At 32.3% G+C, this 26,295-nt stretch overlaps 1 protein-coding gene and 1 long non-coding RNA gene across 2 annotated transcripts in view; one reads left to right on the plus strand and one right to left on the minus strand.

Annotated features, from left to right (window-relative positions):
* LOC129750886 (neuropeptide SIFamide receptor-like) overlaps positions 1–26,295 on the plus strand; it is a 430,127-nt gene that overhangs the window by 46,593 nt on the left and 357,239 nt on the right. The gene's annotated exons all lie outside the window — the stretch shown is intronic.
* Positions 22,184–22,955, minus strand: LOC129750890 (uncharacterized). Its single transcript, XR_008738521.1, has 4 exons — positions 22,814–22,955; positions 22,677–22,747; positions 22,551–22,620; positions 22,184–22,494 (listed from the first exon to the last, which is right to left on the minus strand). It is a non-coding gene; the product is annotated as an uncharacterized LOC129750890 (long non-coding RNA).

The raw sequence follows: 26,295 nt of genomic DNA on the forward strand, positions 1-26,295 counted from the left end.
TGTTCTTTGTTTTCCAAAGTGTTGAACATCAGATGTACTCTTTTTTGTATTATGTTGTCGACCATATTTTGCGGATAGTTGTTTTTCATGAGAATTGACTTTACTGTTACTATGCTGTTTTTTCTGTTTTTAGCATCGGACAGTTTTAACGCACGATCAATAAGCGCAAATGCTGTATTGGATTTGTGCGTATATGGGCTTTCAGAAAAGAAATCTAAATAGCGCCCATCCGGTTGCTTAGGGAACCAAGACTTTTCAATCTTCTCCCCTGTTCTGTGCAAAGTCATATCAAGAAAGCGAATTTTCGCATCATTCTCCCTCTCGATGGTGAATTTCAGGCTCGTGTGTGCGGAGTTAAATGTGCGAAAATTCGCTTTCTTGATATGACTTTGCACAGAACAGGGGAGAAGATTGAAAAGTCTTGGTTCCCTAAGCAACCGGATGGGCGCTATTTAGATTTCTTTTCTGAAAGCCCATATACGCACAAATCCAATACAGCATTTGCGCTTATTGATCGTGCGTTAAAACTGTCCGATGCTAAAAACAGAAAAAACAGCATAGTAACAGTAAAGTCAATTCTCATGAAAAACAACTATCCGCAAAATATGGTCGACAACATAATACAAAAAAGAGTACATCTGATGTTCAACACTTTGGAAAACAAAGAACATAAACCGGACGGCAGTCGCTTCGTATCGCTCCCGTACATACCACGTTTGACTGAAAAAGTTGCCAAAATCTTGCGGAGATACAATCTGGTTGCTGCTCCCAAGCCGTGTGATAAAATTAAGTCGAACATCTTCACGAAGCTCAAGGACCCAATACCGTTAATGCAGCAAACGAATGTCGTGTACGCCATCTCATGCTCTTGCGGTAACGAGTACATTGGACAAACTTCTCAAACATTGTTCAAACGCATCAAGCAGCACGAGAATAACGTACGCCTAAAACAAAAATCCACGGGGTTGGCGCAACACGCTTTAGACAACGGTCCTGGCCATGTTTTTGGTTTCTCTAAAACGAGAATATTGGAGAGAATTACCAACACGACCCACCGACGGATAGCCGAAAAATTACACATCAAAATGCGAGAGAATCGAGCGGTAAACATCCAACAGGATACCAAAGGTATCTCAAGTGTCTACAACGGTCTGTGGAAAAAGCTACGAGAAAAAGACGACGCGGAAGTCAGGCGGAAAACAGTAGTAGCGTCGACAGTTAGCGGCAGCAGCAGCAACAACAGTGACTGCGAAAATTAAAATTTGATTGCCCCAGCAGGCGTATAATAGCTTTAGTGTAAGAAGATATTTTTTAAATTTTTAATTGATAAGTTAATTTTTTATTTTTTTTTTCCGTTATTTAAACAGTTCTGAAGATGGTTGAAAATTTTAAATAAAGTAAACCGAAACGTAAACTAAATGGAAGTTATTTTTAAAATCACCGAGAAAAATCAACCGAAAATCGAGAAGAAAAATAATTTACATTTTGTGTCTTGTTATGTTTCTTCTTACAGCATTTACAACACAAGTCATAAAGGATTTTTTCAACAAATATTCAACTCATTAACGAATTCTCTACTAAACTATTTCACTTTGTTCCATCTCATTTCTTTAATTTCTTTTTTTTTTAAATATACAAATCAGGTTCTTTTACCCTCAAATTGAAAGATATCGCTTTGGTCACTAACCATAATGAAGCCATAGATTTTTTTGGCTTCCTTGAAATTGGCCTAATCAAAATCTCTTCAATATCATGACATCTTATTTTGTAACGTTCTTTTAATTATTGAAGTACACAAATTCCAGATCATTTTCGACTTTGGACAAACTTTAATTTTATGCTGATTTGTATCTACTATATTACATTTTTCACAACAGTACTTGATAAATTACTGATATTATATTGTTTCAATTTATTTTTGTTTGGAATCAAATTATTTACAAACGTAAAAATTATTGCACGGTCTTTTAAGAGAAATTATTTTATCATTTATGTTTTCCCATAATATATTCCAAAAAAACTTGTATTCTGTTTTCTATCTCGGGCTTAAAACTTTGCTCTTTTATGAAGTAATCATACATAGATTTAGTGGTTGTCAAACAGAAATCATTATCAAAAAATTTACCAATATTTATCCATTCTCTTGCATTTCGTGTTAGTCTTTGATTCGAATTATAGTCTATTAAATACTTATCTTTCGCGAATGTACCGTCATCATTTAAATTATAAAAAATGTTTTTCAAAAGCAAAACCTTAGCTTTGGATTCTGGATCTATCAAACGTAAACCACCTTTTGACAGTCATCAAAAAAATTTCAAAATTAGTTCAAACTTGTTACAGAGCCTACAAAGAAAATTGCCTTCAAAATATCTTCTAAACCTAAATTTAAAAATCGGCTTGCAAATCCTGTCAGCAGTCTGAGAAGGTTAAATTATCTGAAATTATTAGAATTATTTGGAATGATATGAATTCAAATTTTTATACTTCTCCTGAGTAAAATGTCTTAAAATCCCATCCGCACTTCAGATTCGATGCAAATCGCTACAGCAGTTCAATCTATCTTAAATTTTGCATTTTACTTTGCTTTGATACAATGATCACTATACAGTACCGTTTATAATTGTATAGAAAGTGGAAGCACGCGCACTGTCACTTCGATTTTGAACTTCCAGAACTTTTTACTCTGATGATATTTTTTGATCAAATTTTCTGTGTTAGATAGATGAACCAAAGATACAGTAATGCTACGAAAATCGGACTTTTTGGACTTTTCTCATTCAAACTGCAATATCTCAGAAACTACGCTACATTTTTTGTTGAAATTTTGCAGAGTGATTGTTGAAATGTAAAGCTATCATGTCTGAAGTTTTTGAAAAGTTTTATCGATGGGATCAAAAGTTACGCGAGGTACAATATTTCAGGCATGAACCTAGAAATGCGATTTCTATAGAATTATGGACGAATGTTTTCATAGGAAAGTCCTATTTTATGTTTGAAAGCCAGTAAATCTATTTCAACCAAAAAAATCAAAACAATATCGCGAGATTCTGATTTTATAAGACAAAGAGATCTTTAATTCCATTTTTTCTTTTCTTCATTGCTTTTGCCAGAACTTTTTTGACTGATTTGTGGATGAAAACGATTTTGTTCTCATGAATCGTCCATAATTCTATAGAAATCGCATTTCTAGGTTCATGCCTGAAATATTGTACCTCGCATAACTTTTGATCCCATCTATAAAACTTTTCAAAAACTTCAGACATGATAGCTTTACATTTCAACAATCTCTCTGCATAATTTCATCAAAAAATGTAGTGTAGTTTCTGAGATATTGGAGTTTGAATGAGAAAAGACCAAAAAGTCCGATTTTCGTAGAATTACTGAATCTCAGGCCACACAAACTCCAGAAAGCTCAAATTTTTTGATATACTAGTGTGATTGTTGATCTATCTAACGCAGAAAATTTGATCGAAAAATATCGTCAGAGTAAAAAGTCATGGAAGTATAAAGTAGAAGTGACAGTGCGCGTGCTTCCAATTTCTATACAATTATGAACGGTACTGTAAGTCTGAAGTTTCATTAAACGTTTTATTTTTAATATTTTCTTACCCAATTTAAGTAACCCTGCTGTACACTGTGGTTCTTCCATTTTTATTGAAAGAGCTAGCAATACAGTTGATAAGGCTATGATCATTTAGTATCCGGGCACTTTATTTCGGTGATAGCTACGTTAATAGAGCTCGGACATGCAAAACTTTAGTAGCGTTGTGTTGGTTATGAATTGGACTATCTTGCCTATTTTTGATAGATTTTAAAGTGTGTTTGAGATATTTACGATGCAAAAAGACATGGTAAAAATAATTTTGCACAAATTTGCTCCTTTTACGCATTTTGCGCCTCGAAAATTCTTCATTGTTGACTTGAAAGCTCATGAACTGTTGATTTTTCTGATTTTTTATCGAACCAAATGGTTAAAAAGTATAAGGAGCCACTCAAGGATCCACAAGAAGTTCAAACCAACCATCGGAGTGCAATCCTTGATCTTAAATATGGTAAAAAGTCTATGGTTATTGAGGATAACTGAATGCAGACTCCTCAAATAATGCAAAAAATCCATTTCCGGCAGGCAAAAAGTGTAGCTTGACTAGTAGACACCAAGTAAATAACTAATAATGATCAGTTCCAAAGATCGCAATCTGTGCATCCGGTTTTTACGCAATATGCCAGATGTGTTCTGATGGACAAAAAAATTTGTGTTAAAACAGGATTTAAGATATCAAATTCTTCGAGATGCCTACTCATGAAAAGGTTCCAACCAGATTCCATTTGCTTTTTCTAGATGAGTTTGTGTAAAATATCATGATTTTGCAAAGGTTTTGCTTCTGTGGTAAAAAAAAAAACAATACATGACTGAAAAAAGTGTGCAAAGATAAAAAAAGAGATTTCATGAAAAAGTTAGAGTACATATTTCTTAATATCATTAATAATTTTTTTTATATATTTTTACATTAAATGTCATATTAACACCTTAATTTTCTCCATAGAAAGTTTTTCGATCAAATGAATAGTTTTTAAAATACACACGTTTGTAACTGCCCGGATACTAAATGATCATAGCCTTAAACAAAATTTAGTTCCATGTTTAGTTTACGATCAATATTGTCCATATAAATGAAATTTTTAGAAACGTCGCTGGTGAACTGGCAGCAAAACACAGGCCTCCGACAATTTAGTAATTCACTTTTCATTGTTGGAAGTAAGTTCGGAAGTCGGAAGTCAGACTTCCGGAGTGAAATTTGGTACTGGCGCGATAATATTTTGTCTTATGGTAACCAATCCACTTCCTGAGTAGGAAATAAACAAAATGCTCGATTTGATGCTGATTATTCGTGTTTATGTTAATATTGTAACGCTCCATGATTTAGCTTAGCTAGATTAGAGTTCCACATCCCTAATGGTTGCTCCTCCGTGATTGACCGAGGCCATCAAATTTGTTGAGAGGTGAAATGAGTGGTGCCTAGGATCAAGGATGCCGAAGTCGCAGATAAACCTATAATTTCACAGAATTTTAAGCAAATTTTCATATCAGATTCTGTGTCACAGAACACAATATTTCATAAATATTCACAGATTTCACGGATTTCTTTTAATTTGTTCGTGTTTTGATAATCATAACTTTTCTATCATAATAAATTTTGAATTTTTAAATTTGTTATGAAAAATATGATAAGATTGGTAATATTTATTGATTTTTCTTAAGTAAAATTTAAAAATGACTCATTTTCATCACAGAAATCCAACACAGTATTTTTGGGATAAATCATAAATAGTCAGATTTTTTTTCTAAAGAACACAAAATTTTTCGGCAACCTCGCACTGCATTAAATTTATAATCTCTCTTTAAACGCCAAAAACGGCGCTGGCCACGTCCTAATAGGCAAAGGATAGTTCGGAAGAAATAGAAAGAGATGAGAGATCTATTTTGTGCTTTAGGGCCGAGGTTACCATCTAGCAAAATAATTTTGGTTGGGAAAGGGGTAAAAAAATTGGGAAACACTTTTGACACTGATCACACTTTTAACTAGTGTTAAGTGAATCATTAACATTATTTTCCTAACTCCTTTTAGTTCCTATTGAAGCTTTCCATTCATAAGCAGGCACGAGTAGGTCAAGTTTAGAGGCGCAAAACATAAGTACTATCGACAATTTCCTCTTAACATTCCTAGTATCCTATCCCAACATAAATTTGTTAAAATTAATTCTTTCATACAGTCGAATAATCCAGTGGCTTATCAAGTTGACGATTAACCCATTTTTTATTTGAGCGCTCTATATGAAAAACCTATCTTGAATTGCAATTAGCGATGATAAATAAACATTGGTAACAAATCGAAAAACCGTTTAATGCGATGATATTGGCAAAACATCCCACACCAAAAGTTTCTCAGTTCTAAATGATTATCTTTAAACGATAATGATAAAAATTATGTACCTATTCAAAGTTAATCTTATAGTCACTAGGTGACACATTTTTAAATACAAGTTTTTTTTTTGGTCTTTTTTAATACATCGAATTTCATATTCTTTTATCTCAATTGCCAATTTTATTCGATATTGTGAAAAGAAAAAGTGGAAAAACATTCATTTTTAAAACGATTTAAAACACCTAAATGCTATCTTTTTTTTCAAATCCCAGTAACTTTTTTCACATACGAAATATCAACTCGAAGTATTCTATTAAATTGTAGTATTTTGAATAAACTAACGAATGGTGAAAAAATTAAAAAAAAAAAACTGCATATGCTTAAATGTGAATAAGCAAAATTTCAGTCGAAGTCTATTTTCTCAACAAAAAATGTACGCACTCTTGATAACTTCAACAGATAGTTATTTCCCTGCTTAGAAAATTGTTCCGCATTCTTATAAGTCAAACAGAATTCATTTCCCTGTTAAATCAGCCGAAATTTAGAGTTTTATTTTTTGTGAAAATGGTGAAAAAACAAGTTCTCGTAGAAAATCCTAAACTTCAAACTAGAAACCGTTCGGTAGGTTTTTTTCAAAGAAAAATTCCTTGAAAATACGTTTCATATTAACCAGCCACACGAATTATAATCAAAGGTTTTGAAACCGTAACGAGTTAACACCAAAAAGAAAACAAGCGAAAGTCTACAATCAGAAATAACCGTTAAACTTCTCAAGAAGTGGATTAACATCCTTTTGCTACTCCAAGTATTTGTTCTAATTCTTTTTAAAAATGCTGATGTAAGAATTGGCTGTTATTAATAAATAATTCTTTTTAAGATTATAGATGTCCGGAAGAAGCAAAGCACCACTGCTCTTTGTGTGCTTGAACGTATTTTGGTTCTTATTTGCCCGAACGTTTCTCCCCAGAAGTCGCCCGAACTCGTGCTCGATTTTTGAGGTCTAGAGTTAAGAGTTTTATGAATCATATCTATAGCAAACTTCAGGTGTTTGAGACGTCTGATTTAAATATCAGCCGAAATTGTATGCTGAATGCCAAGTAATCAAATCTTTCCACATATCAAACCAATGCAATGGTCTTCGTTGTTATGGAATCGTCCAGATGGTAAAGGCATAGGCGCTAAGACTCAGATTTTTCCAAGTCAATACAGAAAGATACAGATATAGATTTTTATACAGATTTTCATACCCTCATACAGATTTTTAGAGATTTTTCAAAAATAAAGTTCAGCCTGGTTAAGTTAGAACTGGATAAGCGAAAAACCACATAAGTAGGAGGAATCAGCATATCCCAAGCTATTTACAGCATAAAACCTCGAGAATCCTTTTCCTGGCTAGACTAAGCAAATTAGAGGAAATCCCATTACTGTACTGAAGTTTTGGTAGCAAAATGACATTGCACCAAAAAGAAACCTCGCGTAAGCTTTCATTACGTCGTATGAAACATCTTAAGAGTTCACAGAAAACTGCTGTAAAAGTTATCAAAACAGCTTTAAAATTTGTATTTCACATACAGAATATGTTTTCCATCATCAGAGTAATTGATTTCCGAAGAATATCCTTTGTTCCATAACGAAAGTAAATCGAGAAAACTTCGGATTGTTGTATCTTTCTAACAAATCAGTGGATTTTAATCAAATACACACGCTTTTCTGTATCACATTAATGAATTTATGAATTTCTGACTTTCTCTAAAAGAGAACTTGGATAAGTGATGTAGTGACTCCGTGTGGTGGAACATCTTTAAGCGAGAAAAAAAAGTTCAGGACTCTCGTTTATCCAGATCTGACTGAAATCTTTAAAAGCGCATTTCAACAATTAAAATAATTTGAAATAAGGTTTTTGACTAAATTTATAAAGAGCTCATATTCTAATACGGCCCAAAAGACAATCATTTTAAACAAGAAATGATAACCACCCTTCGCAAAATTAGCAAAATACCGCATAAACCTCGATAAGCCAAATAATATGAAATCTCTTTTATTGAAACTTTTCATCTAGGCCAGGATGTTCTTTAAATTGTTCACTGATAGAAATTTTATGATGAAAACAGCTAGAAAATCAGATCAAAAACTCAAATTAAAAATTTTTGAAACATTTTTTTCAAAATAAATTAAATTTCCGTCGTCAAACTATCAGTACAAAATTTTGCATATTTTTTTACCATACAAAATTATAACTAAAAGTAGATTTCAAATTGTCTTATAAAGTGAAACGAAGATAAAAGTTTTAAAATTTTGAAATGAGTTCAACAAGTTCATACTTATGAAAAAATATTAAAAAAAACTTGAAATATCTAACCTTAATATCATTCAGATAGAAAAAAAGATTTTTCTTCACAGTTCAAGGTGGCTCAGGTTCTAATTTGAAATTAGTTCGTAAAGGAAATTTCATCGGTATAACCTGATATTCGACATGTTATATCTTGGCAACAACTGTACCAAATTTTGAAAATATTATTTTTGATTTATAAATGTGTTATGGTTGATTTTAAGAATATTCTTTTATTGTTAAAGATTAGAAATTTAAAGGTTTTATTCGAATTCAAATTCCAAGTTAGTCTCGATTCTCGATAATCAATTTATATGGAGATCATGGTTTATCCAAAATGAAAATTTTACATGAGCGAATTAGAATCATATTTCGTAATTATGATAAAATATTAAGATAATATATAATTTTGTATTTAAAATTAGATTTAGAACTTTAAATCAGATGCTAAACTAATTAAAAAAATTCTCAACTTAATCTTATATCTTTAGAGTCCATAAACGAGATATTAGATATTTCTCTTTCCACTTTCGATACTTAGAAAAAAAAATTGAAAGTTTAAATTTCAGAATGTCTTAACGTTCTACAAAATGACAATGCTAAACAATAACAAACTTGTGAAATTTGGTCTAAAGTTGTCGAAACATAAACGTTCAATTTAAAATTTTCTTCGATTGAATTCCCAGGATGTGTGACTGATAATTTTGAAATCTGGCCCATTTGAAACACATTAAAATTGTGAATGCAAGAATGACTTGCCGATTATGATTCCAAATAAATATAAACTTAAGCATTTTATCAATAAACAATTCTGCCTAGAAAATCTAATTTTTATTGGTATTTCGCAAACTAAGAAAAAACCTTCAATATGTAAAATTTCTTTTTTATATGAAATTGCAAAATACAAGCTTAACAATGACTATAATTTTTCGAAAGCTTGATACACATTTTCAGATAAAAAAAAGCTTATTTTCTCTTAAAACTAACATAAAATTAATAAATGTATCAATCTAGATTCGATCTATTCATTAATTCATTCAGCTTAGCTTAGCTTAGCTTAGCTTAGTTGAATCGATCTATTCATTAATTCATTCATCAATTTAAATGAGTTTTTTTTGGAAATTTGAAAATATAAAGTGGAAAACCATAAAAAAAAATTCAAAAATTTTGAATAACGTCTATCCTAGGTTACTCTGCCACTGGTATGTCATTTTTTTTTGTTTCGATTATAGTCGTTTTACCATCTCTATGGCATTCGCAACTTTATCAACTATGCAGTTGGCGAAAAACTTATCCGGTAAAACTGTGATCGATGTTTACTCTTGGTCTCGAACTCATGGACATCGGCTTAGGAAGCAACTAACTTGCCAACTGAGCTATATCACAAGCTCTGAAACTGATAATAAGTTCAAGTTTTGTTAACAATATTGAAAGCACAATCATTTTTAGAACTTTTCATAGATTAATTAAAAATTATGATGGGTTCCAATTATATTATTTAAAAAAATAAAAATAAGTGAAACTTTTATAAAATTTCAAGCGCACTAATTGTTTGAAATGTCAAGCTCTGAATATTATGTCTTATTAAAAAATTTCATTTATTTTCTTCCAAGAAGATTATATTTGCAGACCACAAAAATTTGAAGCTGAAAAACAAAGACAAACTTTTGAAAGATATTTCCTCGATAATTTTTAAGTTCGACTACAAAATTCGTTTGATTTATTTGAAAATTTAAAAAAAAATAGTAAATGTGTTTAATTTATCAGCCTTATTGGTTAAAGTAATGCTCTTTTTGTAAGAATATTTCAAGATTATGAAAATGGTTCTTTTTTCATTAAGAACCCCGAGCAGACTTTTATGGCAAAATTATACCTAATTTTGCTATCATGCCTTGAAAGTAAATTCAGGTATCATTTTGCCCGAATAAAGGTGGTACAATGCCAAAATTTGGGTCTCACTTTCCATATATGGATACCTCAATCATGTCAAGTGTAGGTTTCACTGAAACCTTAATGATACCTTGTTTAGCCAACGGTTCAAAACGAGTTTTGAAGGCATAATGATGCCACTTTTAGGTATAATCTACAGCCAAAATTTGGCATCGTTGTGATATCAAATCCTTTTTAAAAACGCTGCCAAACGAGGAATCATTAAGCTTCAAATATTTAAAACATAAATTTGGCATCATTGTGCTATCCGCATATGCAAATTAGACCCAAATTTTGGCACTGCAGCATTTTTTTTTCATTCAAAAACTATGTACCAAATTTAAGCAAGGCATGATAGCATAAATTCTTTTCTATAATGTTGTCTTTAAATCTACACGTGAATGTTAATTATATTCATGAAGGATAGTGAATATCGTCTTCACGTATGCAATGATGCTTTGCGGTGTTCGTAATATCACTTTTACTTACCCGAGCACATATTAGAATTGGAACCATTCCATCCAGATAAACGCCTGAATTTATATGCCAATGCCAAATACCAAAATGGGAGAAAAATATTTTTCCATATCATGTAATATCTGTGAAAAGTCTCTCCAAAATGTTAAATGCACCAACCCACATAATAGACTTTGAAGAATTTAATTTGTTTAATTTAATTTAACATGAAAACAAATTTTTCCTTTAGTACATGTGTATCCGGATCATCTGTATCTATATTGGAATATTAAAGTTTTGCCAAGGGATCCAATTTAGATAATGAAGTCTTATTACTAATTAATTGACTGTTGAAATATTAATTGAATTGAAAGCTGCATCTTAAGTTATTGTCAAGATCCATTCTAAATGAGACCCTCAGGGTCGAAGAAATCTAATTGCATGAAAACTAGGCTTCAAGTTTTAGTGTTGGGGTATTCTTCATATATTTTTTAAAGTTAATTTTATTGTTTAGAATGAATTAAGAGTAATAATTTATAAAACTGTACAAATTAAATATTTCATCAGATTTATAATTAAGTATGAGAATTGTTTAGGCCTACTTAACTCGGAATTGAGTTTGTATCTTTTTTGACAAATGTTTCAAATGTTCAGATATTCCATTGGTAATGTTCAAATAATAATTTGACAATCAAAAAATATCATCGTAAATTTTTTTTTATGTTCATAAGTTCTTCTCGAGTTTAACTATCGATACAAAAAAAATCTATTTAGAATCAAATAACGTTAACGCTTTAAATGTTATTGTTATTTTCTGCTTTGCCTTTGTGCACGCAACGCATTCGATTGAGATGTTGCAAGAAAAAAAATGTTATAAACGAAAATGCGTATTCAGTCTACACAAAGGCGTTTAATTTGTGTAACTGAACAAATTCTGTTCTTGGGATGCATTAATATTCACGAGTCCATCAAATTCCGAAAAAAAAATTATTTACACCATATACTGAATGAAATTAAGTTTTTTTTAACATTCAAAATTCGTGAATTCGCTTTGGGCTTTCCCACTGAAATGAATATCGAATCAATAATTATTAAAATGAATACAAAAAAATCCGAATGGTACATTGAAAATATCAGTTCTGACATATTCAATTTAATCTATGAATTGTAAATTAATTAACGATACCCTGGTTTGTCTTTTCAAACGCCTTTTACGTATGTGTAAAAAAAAATGCAATAATGCACAAAAAAAAGTTCAATTCAGAGATGTAGCCAATTGGATTTGTTCTGGATTAGAAAATTAGGAATTCTTCTTATGTCGAGTAAATTGTATTACATGAAATTGTTCAAAATAAGATTATTTGAAAAGAGAATCCAGTGTATATAAATGCATTCCTTGCATTTTCAAGAGCAGAATTTGTCTAATGAAAGTGCATAATTAAAACGCCTTTGTGTAGGCAATTAATACTTTTTTTTTCATATGTACCTAACACCTTTTGTTTTCCAAGAAACTTTAGACTAAGCATTGTTGCAGGAATTTCATTAAATTTATCAAGGTAGTTTTCATTCAATAGAAAAAAGAGTTACAAATTTGAAATTTGGAAATCATATCGGCATTGTAGTTAAAAATTAGATATAAATCAAAATTGTACCCTTTTTCACATTAGTTGAATATTTTAGCTTAAAATTAAAAAAAATAGTATAACTACTGAATGAATAGAAAGCATTAAAGCTACCTTAGATAGGAAAAGAATTTCAACTATTTTTCTCGATAGTATTGGTCTGAATAAAAATGAGAACAAGCAATCGATAATTGTAAAAAAATTTAATTGTTGTTTACATAACTGCAACAAACTACTGGGAATATTAACTGATAAAACCAGAATGATCAGAAGAAGAAACTGGTAATGAAGTTATCCTTAGATTAACCAAACTAAAGCTAATTACTATCGGAAAACAACACCTGTTCTTTTAGACATCTATTCGAAGGTTGTGCTATATTGGCTGCTGCAATAAGTCGCAGCTTTTACAAGTTGCTTAGGAAGCTTAGAACATGTCTAGTCTTTAGAGCAAAGTGGGAGGTATGCTACTAGCTGCAGCAACCAAACAAAAGAAACACTTTTCTAGTGTGAGCTAGGTTTGAGCGACAAAAGTTTGAATAATTGCTATGTTGGTCATACCTTTTAGATTTGTTAACCGGTCTGCTGCTGCTGGCCTATGGACTTTCAGCGGCATTTGCCCTCGTTTTTCACGGTGGACTGTTCGAATGTGAAACAGTAGTTGATCCGTCCGTATCCATACAGCGTAGCCGAGCAGGTTTCCGGAAGGCCTTCTCTCCGATGAAAGTTTTTGCACAGCTTTTCTCTTGGGGCCTCAACAAAATAATTTTCGTAGTGGATTTCCTTCAGCGTACGGAACTGGCATATCCAAAGTTTCGGGACGGAGGATGCTTCTTAACCCTCCTGCTTCGATCCTAACTTGATTTTCGAAACGATTTGATACTGCTAATGTCGGATAAGCATTAAAATTCATCACACTGAACAGGTAAATACGCGACAAACCGGCAAACCGTGGTAAACATAAACAAAACAAATGGATCGGTAGCAAAGAGCATATACCCATTGCTAAAAACGTACATCTTTAAATAATGTTATTAAATTATATTATTTAATTGATATTCGCATTTATATTTATTAACGAGCAAAACATTATGCCTTAAATATTTTAAAAATTTATAGACTAAAATTACAGGAGGACAAAAAAGAAATTGGTAATGAAAAATAATTTTTTTCCCTTTTTAACAAAACCAGCCAAAATCAATCCATTATCAACTTTTTTAAACTAAATGTCCTATGCTGGTTTTTTCACCAACACCTTCAATTTTGATAAAATCAACTTCAAAAACGACCATGTTTGTTGATCGGCTGTCCGTTTTTTGAACCGATAGTTTTTTATGTTAATTGTCCCGATTCATATGTATACGCTCAGCAAGTGTGCGTGAGAAATGTCAAAAACAACTTTAAAACCCAGCTTTTTTTTTTCAATTATCTTTCTCAATCTTGTTTGCCATAGCAAATTTAACTTTGAAGAAGCATTTATCCATCTGCACTTCTGAGATGACGCTATTTTGACCAAAATCAGTATTTTGAAAATATCACCTAGTTTACTTGCGTGATGTTTCTGGGTATTGTGGGACATGTGAGTGATTTCAAAGTTTTATATGATTGAAAACAAATTTAATTACCATCTACATTTTGAATGGCTTCCATCATATTACATTTTGTAGGCCTTGGACTTGAAGTTGTTATTTAAAATGCCAGAATCGTGACAAAAATATTATAACAGTAAGTAAGACTTTTATGAACTGGTATAAGTTGTCATAGTCATACAAAAAAGTTTACAATTTGAAGCAGTTATTTCTACTTATTATGAATGAGTCATTTGAATGCATGATTATTATCGCATGATTTGTTTGGTTTTGGCAGAAAGCCCTCTTCCTCAGCACTTCAACAGCGTTCGTATGAAAGTAATAAGGTATGTTTTTTTACTGGTTATTCAAAATTGAATAATTTTTATTCCTTTTGTTTTTGAGTCATGTGTCAAAATATATAAGAAAATTTAAAACGTTTTAATTCATTTATTGCAAAGCTCCTCTTGATAAATTTTAAGACCTTTGATCGAAAATTTTACAAAAATGCACACAATGAGTGCTAAAAGTGCTGAAATGTACGTTTCTCAATACTAAGTAAGTATATTTGCCAAACTCGATTTTATAATCACTCGTAATTATCATACTCGCAAGCAGAATAAATCTACGACTCGTGCTGAAAAAATAATGACACCTTAATGATGCCTATAGTTGTACTAAACAAAGAAATCAACACAAAATAATGCCCACATTATGCTAGTAACGACTCAATTCATTGAATTTCGTTATGCGCCGTATGGAATTCCGTAACAGATTTCAGATTTCAATACCATTTTCTCAAAATAATGATACCTTAATGATGCCTATTTTTGCAATCAATGAAACATCACCACTTAATATGTGCGCACTATGCCCATAACGAAAACATTTGCTGTTTGTGTCCAGTTCGATTTAATTTCGAACACTTAAATAAATCTGATTTTTCATCACAAAAAATGGAATACCAAATCATGCTATCATATGATCTTACTTTTCTGCTCTATCGTAATAAATGATACCTTAATTTTGCCTCGTTTTGTTATCATGGAAAAACCAAAACCAAATAGAGCTATCATTTTGGTCTCAATGCCTTATTCAGGTATTGATTCGGTATCACATTACGACATAGTAATGCTTCAATGAAACCAAATTTTGCTATCGGGAAAAATGCGATACTAAATAATGCTATCATTTTGGCATTGATAGCTCATTTTGGTTACTGTTTGCTATCGATTCAGGCATCAAAGTCTGCTCGGGACTAATTGAGAACATGTGATTAAAATGCTTCTAATAAAATTTTACTCGCTCAATTTCAATATCTATTTTCTTCTTCTAACTTTGAATCCGCCTATTATGTCATAATTTTGAAATGTTCCAAGAACGTAACGTGCACAGGTCGGGTCGATGAATTAAATTAAAAAACAAAATCACTGTGATTCAACTCTTCATAAATTTATATATAATATGAAGATTGAAAAGATAAATTTTTAACATCTATGATTTTCTTAAAAATAACGTTTGACCATTTCAAAAACTTATTTAAAGAATTTAATTGATAACTCAAGAGACTGCATTTTTATGCCTATGTTTTAATGATTGATTTAGTAGATATTGGTGTCCTGACCTCCAACCTTTTGTAATATTTTGTCTATCACCTTGGAGTTTAAAAGTTTAAAATAGAATCAGTTTTGAGTAAAATCAATCATTGATAGCTGATGAGCTGACAAATCCACATGAAAGATAAAAACTGATTCTGAATTTGTTTATTATACTTTATTTAATAAAGGAATTATTAAGGAAAAATATTTAGATGGTGATGTTCATAAATATTGATTTCGAAAATTGATTCTATAGTTTTTTTTTAAATTAAGAAAGACAACTTTTTCTAACACGACTCAAGAAATTATCTAAAAACAAAAGTTTAACTTCATTCAACAGATTTCTTGAAATATGCTAAACGATTTGATTTTTTTTTCCAAAATTTCTGAAATATAATGTAGTTAATACTTCTTTGAAAATCCGTCAAAAATCTATTATTTTACAAAATTGGGAAAATTAAACAAATATAAAACTTCTATAACTTTTTCCGCAGTCAAAATTACGTGCGGTCTTCGAGAAAGTTGATTAGAACCTTTATTTCAAATATTTTTCCAAAAATTTTATCAGGATGAATGCAGAATTTTCTTAAATAATTTTCAACGTATTTAAAAAAAATTTCAGAGCACAAAAATAATTCAAAATTAACACTTGAATTCATTTCACCTCAAAAAACTTTAAATTTTGTGACCTTGTGTAATTTATCAAAAATCCTTTTGAATTTGGAGTTTAGGATTTAGAAAAACAAGAAACACGAAATAAAATTGAGGCTGAAATTGTTTTCGTGAAGAATATTTCATATCAGCATTAACTATTTGTAATGAAATAAACGATTTTTTTTTCTAAGAAATCGGTGATAAATTTATGAATGAACTTGCTTAGATACATTTCTAAATAAACGCCAATTTTTAAGACGAGGTAGGTTTAATGAAACACAGATTTGAGTATTCATACAAAAGGTTTATTAAAATGCAAATTGAAATTGAGAATTAAAAATTCGTTTCAATTCGTGACTTCATAGACTATCTTTGAATGAATATCTCAGGTCTGGAGTATTATAGTACTAAATGCCGCTGGAGGTGGAATAATTTTTCGACATGTCTGCTTACAATAATTTTGAAACACCTTTTCATTTCTTGGAAAAATCCTCCATGGGAGGGGGCTTAAACACCTAACCCCCCTCCCATTGCAATGCCTCATTTCCGTTTACAAAAAAATCTCAACGGATTATTCGTCCATGAAGTTGAGGGTTAATAACGTGTTTTATTAGTTTGGATTTAGGATGTTCATAAAAAAATACAATTATCTTATTTATAAAAAATCAAGAAACAATACAGACCTCGTCCGTTTTTGGCAACACGCCCGTTTCTTTTATGTTGCCAAAATCTAATGTTGCCAACATCGAACGGGTTTTTATGTCACTTTTTTTATTTTTATTTCAAATTAATCAAAATTGATGTAAAACATAATATTAGCTTAATTTTGTTTTGTATTTGGCTTATTTATACATATTAGTTTTAAGCAGTAAAACATGGAAAAAATCATGTTTCCACTGTTTAAAACTTATATAATTAGGCCAAATTTAAAAAAAAAATCATGCTAATATTACGTTCTACATTAATTTAGATTAATTTAAAATGAAAATTAAAAATAAGAAAAAAATCTTCTTTTTGGATGTTGCCAAAATCGAATGTCGCCCAAATCGAACGGAGTCTGGAAAACCATAAAAATATTTTTTCTCAAATTTTGAATAACGTATACCCTAAGTTGTTCTGCCACGAGTATCTCATTCAAGGAACCATTTTCAAAAACTTTAAAATCGAATTTTGGATGACTTCCAACGGCTAAAGTAACACCTGGAAATGTGTTTGCGAACTCTCATCCACCTCCATCTCGCTTTCAATGCCACGTGTCGTTGCCGCGCCAATGCCGGTAAAAGTTGGTTGTTCCGTTCCGATGTGCCTATATTTTTCCGGTCCCAGGATGCAATCGGGATCAAAATAGCATTGCAGGAGTCGGCAGGAGCAAAAATAATGTTATGGTGTCACAACATGTCGTTTCGAATTTCGGCTGCCGGGCTGAAGTATTCCTAGACGGGATATTTGCCGGGAGATTTCCCGAAACATTTCACTGGAGCACTCTATCGCCCATAAAAAATATATATGAAAAAAATAAAATGAAAACCTGGAGGCTGTTCCAATGCATCAGAGGGCAACTTTTTCCGGCGCAAGTTTGCACCTGGAAGGTAATTGGAATTCGAGTTTCCCTGTAATGTGGAAAGGCTTTCGGGGCGGAAAAGAATGATCGAAAAAGTTAAAGAACAGCTTGGCAATTTCACTAGCTTTGTATTACGTTTTGAGAGTTTTGAAATCATATATTTTCTGACTGTTGACTGTTTTTTTTAAACACTCTTACATTCTTAGACTTTTTTCAGAAGACTTTTATTCGACAGTGATAAAAGCCGTTGCTCAAATCTATCAAATTGATCTTCAGACACGCTGTCGCCGAATGCGCTTCCAAATACCTTCTTCTTCCCACAAACTGCAAAACGAAAACCCGGAAGAATTAGTACCTTCTCGGTAGCTACTTTTCTACCCTCGTGTTTTAGAGCAACATAACCTTCAAATGATTACTACCTTGCTATAATTTGTGCAGCAGTGCAGCCATCCATCCTTCGAAATGAACAGAACGATGACGACGGCAAGGAAAGCGATTTATCGATCCATCGTTCCGTTTTATACGACTGCCGGCGGTTTTTCACTTCTAAACTACTAGAGAACTTTCAGGACTAGCAATGGAGGTGGTGGTGTGGGTCTTAAATAAATTCCCTTTAAAGAATCAAAATGGCCGAAAATCGTAAATCATGTCGTTGCTTTGCGATAGCACTTAGTTTAACATCTGATATGGATCACAACTTGTAGTAAGAAGAATATTGTAAAATTGGTCAAACATGATAAAATTTATATAGATTAATCTTGAAATTTGTCGAAAACACTTGGGGACAGCATTTTTGGTATCTATGTTTGAATAACTGATAGATTTTGACGTCCTGAATCAATTCAAATCATTCATTAGATTTTGTCTATCACATCTCTGATGGAAATTTTTGAGATGTGCTTTGAGTGAAAACGATATTTGATAACTGATAATCTTAGATCCGAAGTTATAACTAAAAACTGATTTTGAATCTATTAATATCTCCATTCAATCGAGGACTCAAAACAAAGGTGGCCGATTTTTTTTTTGTTTTTTTTAGAGAAAAAAGAATTGTGATTTCTGTGATTTTACCCAAAAATTCTGTTATGGATTTCTGTGATGCTATTTCTTTGAATTTCATTGAAAATTCATGATAAATTAGGTTTTTTTTTACATTTTAGTTTGGAAAAATCAATCAACATAACCAATCTTATCATACTTTTCTAAATCAAAGTAAAAAATCAAAACCTTATATTGGCTAAAAATATAATAATTTTGGAAATCCTTTCAAAATTCAAAAAATCTGTGAAATCTGCCAAAATTTCAAAATTCTGTGTTCTGTGACACAGATTCTATGTAGAAAATTTGCTCAAAATTTTGTGAAGTTTCAAATTTTTTCTGTGATTTCGGCAACCTTGCTCAAAACTTGCCTAAATATTTTAGTTTCAGAAATACAACGCTCTAGAAAATTTAAATTTTACAATTTATAGAAATTTGGATATATAAGATTGCAACTTTTCCTGACATCATAATAGAATGTGTATGAGTTTTCGAAATTGAAAATTTAAATCAATCATCAATTTTGTTTAAAACTGCAAAACGATTTGACTTGTGGATTTTAAAATATCGAAGATCATTTGGTTTAAGTCTTCCTTAAATTTCCGTCAAAATTCTCATACCTTTCAGAAATAAATTTTTTTTATTGTTCTGCAGTTTTGCCAAAAAAGTGCACAAATTTATTAAACAAATTTTTAACTATTTTCATAGTGCACTATTTTCAGTTGAACTTTGCTTCATAAGTTAGCTGGAGCTGATAGATTAAAATTAAATGCATAATTCGAAACTGCGTCCTCAAATTATTCAAAACAAACGAATCAATTCTTTGCACCTCAGAAAAATATTATTTTTGTTGCCTTGGGTAATGGTGGAGGACCTCTTAAAATGGAATATTTTGGGCGATCTTTTTTTATTTGAATTATTTTAGATACATCAATGATTTGAAATACATTTTGCCTGTTAGCAGAGTTAAGAGTTTATAAAAATTTGTTATTGATTTTATTTTATGCGCTAGTAACCAAAAGGCAAAAAAGAAGCTAAACAGTAGAATTCAAAGTTAACATTTATCTGAAAAAAAAGGGTACTCGAGAGAACTGAAAACCTCCTCTTTGAACTTATTCCGAGCTCTATAAAACCATTTGTTTTGAACCACTAGTTTTGAAATTTAAAAGTTCGAAACAAGTGGGTCAGGAACGTTTGTGCGTTTTATGAGTCTTTATCAAACTGGAGGTTGATGTACATTTCAAAGAACCGTTATTCAACTTCCAAGTTCCATACGGATTCATTTTGGAACTTCTATGCACCTTTGGTGATATGATTTCTTATGAAGTGTTTACAATCTTTAAGACTCCTGTTTTGAAACATCTACGCGAATTGAGTTTGTTCAAAAACTATTCATAATTTTTTTCACATTCTTTTCCGAACTTTTCCAAGGATGGTCATATTTTTTTATCAGTATTTGTTTGATGGAAGGTGCATTTACTAAAAATAGTAGATGGGTTCATTTTACTAGTGTCCTCGGCAATAAGGAAAAAGACTTGGGAAAGGAAATGTTCAATTAAAACATGCAGTTGAATTTGAATATAATTTAAATTGTCTGCTTTGCTCTGTTTCTTGAAAGTTCCAGTTTCCAGGCTCCTTACCAGAGTTTTTTCAGATCCTATGAAATAAGAGTATCAAAGCTTTGAGCAAAAAAAGACGATTTATCTGATTTCAAATAAATCAATTATTCCAATTAAAATCAACAGCTGGAATAAAGCTGAAAATTGTGTATGAACATTTTATTAACAATTAATTAATTATTAACAGGCTGAAAACCATGCCTTTTATTGATAAGTTGGTACCGATTCTTAAGGTTCGTTTCCTTTATTTTCTTTTCGGAGAGCTAGCTCTCAAAGCATCAGTAACAGCAAAACCACGCATTTAGAAGCTAGTGTAACAATCGATCCATGAATTTTGATCTATCTCTATCTCTAGTTTTCTTTCAAAACAACCATGATCTAAATAGAAATAGCTTATAATTGTGTTAAGTGAACACTTTTTGAAAAGAGTTGCAATCGTATAGGAAAAAACTCGTGCCGGAACCAAAAAAATTAACTAAACTTTAATTTTAAGGAAAAGGCATGCTCAGTTTGGTGCTTTCTTAAAGACTTAAAAATAAGTTTCTATAATGATCCTTCTAAGGAAATAAATTTTGATACCTGCTCACTGCTCGGTGATTTAATCAGACCAATTTGACATTTAAGCGTTTTTAAATTATTTTTTTTTATTTCCAGCTCGAGGGCTAAACAAACAAAACATCTTTTCTTGAGAGCAGATGTGCAGATTTTTCAGGCTGTTGCTGCTGATTTTTAGTTTTGATTTTACATTCCGATGGAAAATGAAGGATTGGTTCAGGAAGCGCAGATTTTTTAAGCTGCTGCTTTTGATTATTTGTTATGATTTTACCTTCCGGTGGAAAAAGACGGATTGGCTTAGTAAGCGCAGGTTTTTAAGGCAGCCTGTACTGTTTTTTTTTATTTGGCCTTTCGGTTGAAAAATACGGCATTGGCTTAGGAAGCACAGACTTTTAAAGCTGATGCAGCTGATTGTTTGTTCTGATTTGGCTGGTGAAAAAAAAAACGGATTGGCACAGGGAGCGCAGATTTTTAAGGCTGTTGCTACGCGAAAAAAAAATGTTCCTGATTGGCACCACCCACCCCCCTGTCCCCTGAAAAAAAAAATGATTGGCTGAGGAAGTACGGTTTGTTAAGGCTGTTGCTGCTGATTGTTTGTTTTGATTTGGCCTTTCGGGGGAAAAAAAATGGATTGGCTTAGAAAGCGCAGATTTTGAAGACTGATGCAGCTGATTGATTGTCTTGATTTGGCCTTGCGATGAAAAAAACGGATTGGCTTAGGAAGCACAGATTTGTAAGGTTGCTGCTACGAAAAAAAAAGTTTCTGATTCTGCCTCCAGTAGAAACACGAACTGGCACAGGGAACTCAGATTTTTAAAGCTGCTGCTACAATAAAAATGTTTCTGATTCGGTCCCCATGAAAAAGACTGATTGGCTTAGGAAGCGCAGATTTTTAGGCTGTGGCTGCTGCTTGTTTGTTTTAGTTTGGCCTTTCGGTTGAAAATGAAGGAATAGCTCAGGGAGCGTAGATTTTTAAAGCTTGATGATTTGCTATGATTTGCCTTCCGGTGGAAAAATACGCATTGGCTTAAAAAGCGCAGATTTTTTTGGCAGCTTCCGTTGTTTTTTTTATTAGTCCTTCTAGTCGAAAAATAATGCATTGGCCTAGGAAGCGCAGATTTTTAAAACTGCTGCTGCTGAGTGCTATGATTTGGCCTTCTGGTGGAAAATGACGGATTGTCTTTGGAAGCCCAGATTATGAAGCACAGATAATTAAAATGGTTTTTGATTCTGCTTCGGTAGAAAGACAGATTGGCACAAGGAGCGTCATTTTTTAAGTCTGCTGCTACAGAAAAATTGTTTCTGTAGCAGCAGACTTAAAAAATGACGCCTTCTGAAATAGACTGATTGGCTTAGGAAGCACAGATTTTTAAGGCTGCTGCTGCGATATAAATTGTTTCTGATTCTGCCTTCTGTAGAAACACGGATTGGCACAGGGAACGCAGATTTTTAAAGGCTGTTAATGCAGATTGTATGTTTTGATTTGGCTTTCCGGTGGAAAATGAAAGGTTGACTCAATGAGCGCAGATTTTTAGGCTGCTGCTGTTGATTGTTAGTTATGATTTGGCCTTCCGGTGAAAATATACGGTGTTCGGAAAGGAATGAGTGGTTCTTTGTAGCAGTGCTGATGTGTGCAGCTCAAAGCTGAAAAATTGTATTATTATAATTTTTTGTTTTTTATAACCATTTGATACACTTACATTTTGTATCCGCCTCAACCAATCAAACAATCTACTTTCCACTTCCTGCTCAAATCTACTTATCTGAAAACTAATAATTGTTTTAAGTTTCTATGTGATTCTCATAGGTCTAACCTATAATAATACCTTGCAAGATCCAGCTCTATGTTGTTAATCTGAAACGCAATAGCAACACAGACGGCTGATCTCCGAACGAACTGTTTAGTGAAAGATTGAAATTAGAAATCACGACAATATAATATAGAAATCAAGGAAAAACTCACTTCTTTTGGTGGGTTATCACTAAACTAACTAGCAGTTTTAATAAACACGTTTTACTCCTCGCCAAGACTTTTCTAATTTCCTCCTTTTTACTGTTCACTTCCTATCTCGTCATAAACATCTGTCAACTACTTTTCTTTTACCTCTCCTTTCTGCATTTGCGGCCGGCAGGGCTCAGTGATGCCAGAACATACGGAATGGCTCAGGTCGCAGATTTTTGTGGCAGCATCTGCTGATTGTTTTTTTTATTTAGCCTTCGAGTGCAAAAAGACGGCATTGGCTTGGGAAGCGCAGATTTATAAGGCTTCTGCTACAAAAAAAATTGTTTCTGACTCTGCCTCCGATAGAAAAACGGATTGGCAAGGAAGCGCAGGTGTTAAAAGCTGCTGCTACGAGAAAAATGTGTCTGTTTCAGCTCCTTGATTGGCTGAGACTGATTGGCTCATGAAGCACAGTTTTTGAGAGCTTTTGCAGCTGATTGTTTGTTTTGATTTGGCTTTCCAGTGAAAAAAGGTGGAATTGGCTCAGGAAGCGCAGATTTTCAAGAATGTTGCAGCCAATTGTTTGTTTTGATTTGCCCTTTCGGTGGAAAAAAGCCGGATCTGCTTTGGAAGCGCAGATTTTGAAGACTTTTTCAGCTGATTATTTGTTTTGATTAGGCCTCCCGGTAGAAAATGACGAATTGGCTTAGGATGCCCAGACTTTTAAGACTTTTGCAGCTGATTGTTTGTATTGGTTTGGCCTTCCGGTGGAAAAAGACGGAAATGGGTTAGGAAGCACGGATTTTAAAGACTGTTGCTACTGATTGTTTGTTTTGATTTGGCCTTCCAGTGGAAAAAGACGGAAATGATTTATGAAGCACAGATTTTTAAGACTGATGCAGCTGATTGTTTGTCATGATTAGACCTTCTGATGGAAAAAGATGGATTGGCTTAGTAAGCACAGATTTTTAAGATTGTTGCAGCTGATTGCTTGTTTTGATTTGGCAATCCGGTGGAAACAAACGGATTGGCTTAGGAAGCACATATGTTTAAGACTGTTGCTGCTGATGGTTTGTTTTGATTTTGCCTTCACATGGAAAAAAAGATGAATTGGCTTAGTAAGCGCCAATTTTAAGACTGTTGCTGCTGATTGTTTGTTTTGATTCGGCCTTCCGGTGGAAAAGACGGAAATGATTTAGGAGCACAGATTTTGGCCCTTTTCCTTCCGGTGGAAAAGACGGATTGGCTCTGGAAGCGCAGATTTTTAAGACTGCTGCTGCTAATAGTTTATTAATAAAATTTTATAGACTTGAAAATTCGGTGCTAGGAATGGGATGTAGAAATAAGATGAAGGTTATTGGTAAAATATAATTTTGGTTTAGAGAAAACAAGAGGCGGTAAATAAAAGTTTCAATTGAGAATAGAGGTGAGAAGAAATGTAAAGATGAGATAAAGTATATCAGAACATCAATCAAATTTAAAAAAAAAATAAAATTATAGAATATATGTATTCGGCAACACTGGAGATAAATAAAATAAAATTGATTTCTATAGCAACGTTTGTTATTTTGGCAGCACTAGAATAAAAAACAAAGCAAAGTCAGTTATTGATCAATTCTTTAGAGCGACGGACGAATCTGAGTGAATCCCTGAATTGAGATTCGTAAGAATAGTAAAATCGCGACACTCTGATCAGAAACTGTTCTCCACAATCTTGATTATTGATTTTTGTCGGAAAAAATTATCAGCTAATATAGAATTCTTTCTTGATTTACTGAAAAAAGTTAGGGATTTTTTTTAATTAACAACAGATCCAAACAATGTTTTAATCATGATCAATTTCTATTGCCGCCAGGTTAGGAGTGAAACTTTTTTATGCACCATTTTAGGAATTGCAAATACCATAAAACGGAGTAACTTTGATCCTGGGGGTAACTTTGACCATCAATAAATTTTTACACATTATCATCAATAACTTAGTCTATAGCTTGAATTTTTGAAAACTATTTTCTACGTTTTAAAGCCTATTAATTGAGTATCAAATAGATGAAATTTGGTTTGTATTTAAATTGTTTCTGTTAGTAAAAGTGTAATTTCTAGATATTAAAATATCTATTTTTTCCAAAGCTTGCAAAGAAACAGCTCTCCTGATGATTCCAAAAAACATTTAGAAGCAAACGGGTTGTTGAATGTGAAAGAATAACTTTTTTCCTTTGTATATGTACAATTATAGCACTGACCATACTGACTGGACACTCGATTTCGTTCTCTGGATAATTTTTCCAACAGTACGCAATGTCGATTCCAGAGTGCGCATCGATCGATTTGAAGAAATGCTATCCCAGTTAGGAAATGCCACCCAACTTTAAAAATAAAACGCGCAATTTCTGCGAAAAAATCGGGCTCAATAGGACCGTTCTTCCTACAGGGCATTTTTTGTCAAATTTTTCAGGTTCTCCACCTGCCGTCGGTATTGCGAACCTGCAAAATCTTACAACAAAAAAATATACAGATAATGGTTGAATTTTTGTTCTAAGTGTCATGTCAGTGTGGTCAGTGGTTTTAGTGCTATTTTCAAGTCATTTAATGATTATTTTTTGATATTTGAAAAGTAAGGACATTTTCCGAGAGTAAGCCCATTTTGAACAAATGGATTGGAATCCTATCAAATGAATAACTTTGGAGAAAAAATAAAAATGGAAATTGTGGGAGGGCCTAGGGAAATTTGTGAAGGTAAAATTTCAGTTGTATTTTGAAACTAAATCTATTAAGCAATTATTATAATTTTTGCCCCTAGATGTATGCAGTATCATTGTTTTTTTTTTCGATTATAAATGTTTTTAAAAGAAAACGTTAAAAAGCTAGGTAAAATGGACCAATGGAGCTTGTAAGCAAGGATGAAGGTGTTTGTATCCTTTATGATCAAGAAAACTCGTTAAAACCGTCAATATAGAGACTGATTAATTTTACCCCAAGTCATCAAATTCTTAACAGCGACGAAATCGATTTTTAAATCAAATTTAAAGTTGTCAAATAAATTTCTGCAACCATGTTTTACGTTCATAAGAGTCCAGTACTGGTTTTAAAAATATGAAACATGCCACATTCCCCTTAACAGGAAAAATATTCGAAAAATATTGAAAAAAGTGATCAATATTACCCCGGATTACGGTATTTACAATTTGTTTTATTCTGCCTACTAAAAGGATAATCCTAAATTTTAATTTTAGTTGATGTTTTGAATCTTACACACCAAGCGTTGACTATGGTTCAAAGGTTACATGTTCAGCTCTCATCTAAAAAGTTCGGGTTCATATTTAGAATACAAATTTTTAAGGGAAGTATAAAATTCGTTAAATGTTATTTAGCTATATACCTACACATCGCCGTAGGAACGGGGAAGAAGGGGGGGGGGGGGGGGGGGGGTTTGGGGGTTAAACCCCCCCATGAGGATCCAAAACAGCAAGCGAGAAATTTTAAATTTAGAACGAACCAAATTATGA

Source organism: Uranotaenia lowii, chromosome 3, assembly GCF_029784155.1.
Source record: "Uranotaenia lowii strain MFRU-FL chromosome 3, ASM2978415v1, whole genome shotgun sequence".
NCBI classification, from domain to species: Eukaryota; Metazoa; Arthropoda; class Insecta; order Diptera; family Culicidae; genus Uranotaenia; species Uranotaenia lowii.